Raw genomic sequence first — 7,829 nt, forward strand, 5'->3', positions numbered from 1 at the left:
ATCTGTTACGAGATTTTACCAAAAAAATTAAAAATGATATAATTAGTTGAATTAGAGAATTATAATTATATTTAGAGAATTAGTAAGATTTGATTTTTGTAAGAATAATTAATTTGAATGCATTAATTTATTCTAAGAAAATTTTAAAGTGTACTGTAATGCATACGTTTCAACAGGAAGAAAAAATAAAAATAAAAACTGATTGATGTAATTTAAAACTTTCGTTGTAAAGAATTATTTTTAGTTACATAATTTCACTTTTAAATGCGACTAGTCAATCAATCACGGTCATTGCATAGAAGGAAAGAAAACGTATTTTAGACAGCATTAATTGAATAAAATTTGTTTTTAATATTATTTAAAATTTTTGACTAAGTTATGAAGGAATTTTCATAGTAAACAAACCTATATTGAGAAGGAAAAATGGCATCTATATTTTGTATATTTTGACAGTAAATTAACATATAAAATCTATATAACAATTATATTTACAATATATAAATGCTGATTTTATGCATTTAAATTATACTGATGCAATTTTCTTTTGTTTTTTATTACATTGTATAACGTGTAACTGTTCTTTTGGTCTTAGTAAAGAATTCTGCTCACGATATGCACTCATTGAATTTTTTGAGGAGGCGAAAAAAGCAAAATTCTTTAAACAGCGTCTTTTCGATTATCAATAAAGAAACATCTTTTCGAGTTAACTTTAACCATTACTTTGAATTGCATCAAACAAAAATGAAATAAAAGATCAAAAGTGCTGTAATGAACTCTGCGAGATGTTAATGATTGGGTCTGTGTCATTTAATTAACTACGCGGATCCTTACACTGTTCTAAGGGCAATGACTGCGTTTATTACATGTTGGTACGTAAATTTAACAGAGAGAAATAACGATATAATATTCACTTGATAGATAATAGCACGACTTTTATGATATCCATTGATCAACAATGTTTAGACCATCTGGAATAGACAATTAATAACATGGAACGTTCTGTACGCTAGTAGCAATGTCGAAATACTTATTTTCATTTTGTTTAATTTATAGGTAAAATATATCTATTGAATTATTTTAAAATTTAAGATATACTAAAATACATTTACTAAAACTTAAATTAATGTAAAAAATTTAATTTGTTTTAATATTATGCGTAATCGTAACAAGTTACTTTAAAATATTACTTAGAGTTTTCTAAGTGTTTCATAGAAAAAAATAAATATATTTTATACAAAATATAAAATGAAATATTTAAACAGCAAGATTTCTAGATCAACCAAATGGATTTTGTTGGAAATTCGATTTTATCAAGATAAGTAAGAATTGAAGCAAGTAATCCTTAAAGCAACTTCGATGCCGAAGGGTGAAAAAAGTGTATCATTTACTTGTTCAACACAGAAAATGCTTGTGAAAGATATGAATAGAAGAGTTTATGTAGAAAAATAATATTTTCTATTTCATTTGCTAAGCTATAACTATATATATATAGTATTGCATAAGTTATTTACTCTATATATAATATATATATAGCGTATACGTAAAGCTTATTTTAACTTTTTATTCGGTTATTTTATTGATCAAACTAGGATATTTCTTTGTTAAATTAAATTAATTTATCTCATTAAACCGATTTAAAGTTTTGATAAATTTATAACTGAATATATCACAATTGACGTTTTCTGAATTTTCCTAAAATGTTCATCTTGACAAGCAAATTAATGAAAGATGAAAGTGAATTTTAAATATTCGACAAATGAAAATCACATCCTTTAACCTCTCAACACGATAAAATAATGTTAAATGTGAATTTATTACTTTATTTTAAATATTTATTTAACACTTTATTTTTAAGTGTAAATAAAGAATAAACTGATGAATTTTAATGTTATTTAACGTAAAGATACAAAATTTATTAAAATCGATAAATTTATTTATTTATTCTAAATTTAAACTTTTCGAAAATTTGGTAACGAATAAGTTAAATTTATTTCTAAAACCGGATTTTCTTTTCTTACTTCGATTTTATCTTACTATTTATACGAGAAAATAAAAATACGATTATAATGCGAAGTTGCTGATGTCATGTATTGAAAAAAATGAGATGAAAGATCGTGATCTTTCATTCTAATATTCAATAAATTCGAAATTTCTTAAAAGTAACTTATAATATTACATTTATAAAATAAAAAAATAAAAAAATAGAAATAAAAAAGACAAAATATATTGATAAATAACGTATTTATATAAAATAAAAGATATATCTTCATTCAAATTTGAATTAAATTCAAATGAAATTGCTCAAATTAATTTTATCAGAAAATTAATTCTCTTTATTAAAATAACATCAAAACTTAATATTATAATTTTATTTTTGATATTAAAATATTAATGATTTAATAAATTAAGGCAAGAGTAAATAAATAAACAAACTACATACATAATCCCTTTGGGTGTTTATATGTTTATCGTAAGCCCGTTAATTCCTTTGATAAAATTAGAAGTTGTTATTAAATCAATAATAACATATATATGTATTAATATCAATTGTGGTTTAAATATTCTTTTTATAAAATTTAATTCTGTAGATCATATTTATATTCCTTAAGGAGAGACATTACAACACGTAATTCGGTTGCGAATAATATACGATTTAGACACATTCTGTGGTCCTATTGATTACCTTGAGTGATTATTACTATAGTCTATAGCATTAAATCTGTTGCCTGTAAATGCTATAGAAATTATATAGGCTTTATTCCTCAATTAACATTAGAATTAATCGAAGGTGAGGATAATTAATTTCGAAATAAGATTTTTGATTTTAATATTATATTAATTATTTAATTAATAATGGAGAAGTAATAGTAAATTTAAAAAGAAATTTTTTATCACTATGTAATTTTTCCTTCTATAAGAATCTATCTTTATAATTAAATAAAGATATTATTTTATTGTATAAATTTTTTATTATAAAAATGACTAAAATTTAGAATTTTAATCACGCGTTTATAAAAAATTTATTTAGTATTTTTATGATTTAGTCATTAATTAAATTAGAAAGAAAATAAGGAGGTTTTCCCAAATCTAAATTTATTTCTATTTTTATATTATTTCCAACTTATAAATTCTTTCATGGAGATAATTAAATTGATAAATTATATATTTATTATATTATTAATTTCGTATAATTAAGTAGATATTATTAATTAAAAATCAAATTATGTTTATTAATTCTGAATTATTATACAGAGTGGCCCAAAAATCAGTTAACTATTTAAAAGACTAAACTATTGTCATATTCAAATACGTTATTACTTACAAAAATTACAAAAACTTGAAAATTGAAAATGAAAACTTTCTTTTTTAATGTACAAATTATAATGTTTTTAGACATTAAATTAAAAAATTGTTTAATAACTTGTTTAAGCTATTCACATGACTTTAAACCACTCTATTTTTAAATTTTGAACTATATACATAATTGTTATACTTAATTATAAGTTTTATATAAGAAAAATTAAGCTAGATGTTTGTTATAATAATATTTTTGTTTATGTTTCACTTTTTACATAAAGAATTAATTTTTGTAAAAATAAGATGACACAGCCTTTAGCGATCACTTGTGATCTATCAATCTATAAATAATTCTTTTGATTATCATTCTATCAGATCAAAGATCATTAATGGAAGATCACTTATTAATATTTACTTCGCTAGAAGAATTAAGGAGCAATATTCGGAAAGAAAAAAACAAATAAAACTATCAAGAATTAGGAATTGCTTATAATTCATTATATATTTATGTATCAATATTATCTTTTGTGTACAGAAATATACATATGTTATTATTAACATAATATTATTAATAAAAATTAGAAACAAGTACAAGAATTAATTTTCAATTAAAATTTCTCAAAATTCCATTTTGCTTAAAAATGTAATTAATTTAAATGATTAACGTATTATACTGAATTTTAATCAGCTAATTAAAAGACTGGATTTCAAAACAATGAAACCTTAATTCTTAAGTATTTAGAAGATATTATATAAAGCAAAGCTCAAGAAAGATTTCTTTCAAATCCTTTATTCTTCCTTAGATAAATGGAAATTAATAGACAATTTGTCGTGTATAAGTCGACCAGAATGAGAAAGTACCATTACCAATATATGTTAAGCTTGGATTTTAACGAATGCAAATCTAAATTAATCTATTTAAACTAACAAAATTGGCTGAGAATATATACTTTTATTAAATAGCATTATATATGTGTACTTATTCTCATAAAACCATGATCTATGTTACACATTTACTCAAAATATCTTTAATAATCAATAGTCTAGAAGATAACTCTTTAAGATCCATATTTATCACGCAATTGTAATAATAATAAATTGAGAAATTTTACGATAAACTTATTGTGTTCAATTATAAAATTTAATGAGATTTTATATTGTGAAAATTCATTTAAATAATAAATAGTATTATTAATATAGTTAGAGATAGAGAGCATCACTTTATATGCAATAATAATGTGATGTAAAGCAGCATTCTACTTGCGATAAAATAATAAAATTTTAAAATTAAAAACATACATATAATTTTCATTCTTAGTGCAAGTTATATATTTTAAAAATACTACTTTATTAAAGTACATTTTAGGTTATAAATTGTAAAATATCCTATTTTTATTTTTCTTTCCTTATATTTGAAAGATCTATATAAGTTGAAAAAAGTTATATATGTATCACTCAATATATGTTCACATCTCTCTCTAAAAGCATACATGCAATACGTTTAGTTTCAACGGATATTTCTAAACGGACCATAAGTTACTTGATAGACGCTGATCTGGGGACATAAATTGCATTTTTGAATTTGCGCCAAAAAATGCAGCAGAGTATTTAATTGGATAAAAAAAAGCCATATTAGTTTACTCTAACAAGATAAAGAATAAAATAAAATAAGAAAATATTTTAATTTTTTTATTTTAACTTGTAAAATGTTTACCTGTTTCTTATTTTAAATGTTTTTAATCATTCAGTTAAATTAATTACGACTTGCATTTAGTTCTATACGTAATTATATTAAATATTTGTTTTAATAAAATAAACTTATAACATTTAAAATTGTTTCATTTGATAATGTGGAATATGCGATAAAAATGCAAATTTCTAACAAGAAAAGAGATAAAATTCTGCAAACTTGTTTGCGAATAATAAATATATATGGCTTAATATTAGAAATTGAAAATACAGATCGTGTAGAACATGTAAAATTCTAAATTAAAAAAAAAAATTAAGAAACTGATTCTTAGAAGTATGTAAACATAATTCACAAATATTATTATTGAATATAATTATCTTTTTAAGAATTTACATTGTTAAATAAATGTATGCAAAAAAATAAATTAAGATACAATATAGCATATAACTTATATTGATTACAATGTATAAAATAGTTACAATAATTACTCTGAATAATCATGTGTAATTATATACTAAATAATTTATTTTTTAAGTATTATAGGTTTAATAATTATATGGAGATAATTATCATTATTTATTTAAATTAATACATTGAATATCTCCCTTAAACTATTTAACTCTCCTTGTAGAAGGAATGATTACATTAAAAGACTCATTTATACAAGTACATAAATATAAGGTTACGAAATAAAATATATAATTATACAGCACTTAAAAATTTAATAAAATACAAATAAAATATTTAAATTTTAAAAATAGACACGTTAAGAGTTTTAGTTTAATTTTTGATATACTTGTATAATAAAAAATGATATAATCTACAATAAAGCCTTAGTAAATTTGCATATTTCGTTAAAAAGTCCAAATATTGTACATCTTTGTTAGCTTTCTATTTGATTTTTATCGTAGAGCATTGCAGCTGGTATGTGATTATTTGGAGCTAAACAAGTGTGGACTTATATTGATGATTACCCTTCCAACATTTCAGTGCTGCTTTTGATTTATTATTAAGCAACATTGCTATATTATTGTTGTATCGTTAATAATAAATAAGAGAAGATTTCTTAACAGTCGAATATTTATTAGCAGAAATGTTTATTTTGTTAAAAATTATTTTATATGTAAATTAAAATTATTTTATATTCATTTGAATAATACGGAATATTTATTATTATTATTATTATTATTATCATAATTTAATACCGTTTGTAAATTTATAACACGACTAATGAATTTTATTATACATCTTAATTAACAATCTTCTTAATTTATTACCAAAATTTCTAAATTAATCAAATTTTAAAATGTTAGATATTTTATTTTTTAGTGAAAAATTCAATTGTTTCGAATTAGAATTTATATCTTGAGAATTTAAAAATAAGTAAAATTACTTTATTTTACGAAAATGTAATACTTAACTTAAATTGATGTTCATATTATTACTAGAATAAAGAATATACTGTACAATTTTAACAAAATAATTTAAAATAATTAGTTAGGATATCAGTCATGATATTTTTAACTTGAGAATAAAGTTTATAAAACTTTAAACAGTAGGTTTATGGGGTAAGAAAGAAGCAAAACAAATAAAATAATTAAGATCTGAAGACAGTTTCTTGATCTTCTGCCAAAGAAATTTTTCATGATACTACAATATTAAATCACTTATATTATAAATTAATTAAATTTTAAAAGAAAAGTAACATATTTATATATTTTGATAATTAAAAACTATCTCTACGTGGTAACGTAATTTAATAAAAATATTTTTGTTTTTAAATTACTTCTATACAAAATTAGATAAGACTAAATATAAGAACAAGAAATATTTTCATAATGAAATTTTTCTTCCCTAAAATAACAATAATCCTTTCTCTTATTATTTCACTAATTAGTTGCCAAAATTTTTCTTATTCTTTAATAATTAGAGTATAAATGTCATTCTTATGTATAGTTATTTATTTGTTATATTTAATTATTTCTAACAATGAAAATGTTTTAAAAAATTATTAATATTACTGAACTTTTAAATTAACATCTGTTAATATGTTTATATATAAATGAAAAATATAAATTTAAAAAATTGTAAACTAATAAAAATAATAGAAAAGTTGAATAAAAGATTATTTTTTCTTATTATTGTTTCTTTTTTTCCTTAAGAATTTTCTATCGGTCAGACAATACTTTGATAAATTCTATACATTTTCTAACAAACAGATGGTTTTGTGTAGAGAAAAGTATCAATTTTGGCATTTAGAAAGAAAGAAAGATAAAAAAAAAAATTCAAGTAAAGATGATTTGATCGTTAACATTATAAAAAAAAACAAACAATATCTATAGAATTTTTAAAATATATATTTATATATACAAATAAAATTAAAATAATTACAGAACAATCGGTTATTAAAATTTACATTACATAAAAAAATTCTTATAAAGTTAACACAGAAGTATACATTTTAAATGTTTGATGTTTTTAAAATGCATTTGTTGTATGCTGTATTATATATTAATGCTGTTGTAAGGTAACAATTTTTTATTTATAAACAAACAAAATAAGACTTTGAGACAATTTCTCTTTAGTATAGTAAAAACATTTGTTACATCCTTATTTTTAAACATACATCTTTATTTTTGAAGATGTTTTGTTGTGGTTTATCTAATAAATATTTATATATTAATTTATAATAAGATAAATAAGACGCTAAAAATTAATAATAAATGCCCAAAAGTAGAATTTTCAAATTTTCATTATTTTAAAAATGGTAAATTGTTTACTTCTAGAAAAGAATTTATCTTCATTTAAACTATGTATTTTAGTTAAATAAGAAAAGAGATAA

Source organism: Centruroides sculpturatus, unplaced genomic scaffold (assembly GCF_000671375.1).
Source record: "Centruroides sculpturatus isolate CEXI.00-Female unplaced genomic scaffold, Cexi_2.0 scaffold43, whole genome shotgun sequence".
Taxonomy (NCBI): domain Eukaryota; kingdom Metazoa; phylum Arthropoda; class Arachnida; order Scorpiones; family Buthidae; genus Centruroides; species Centruroides sculpturatus.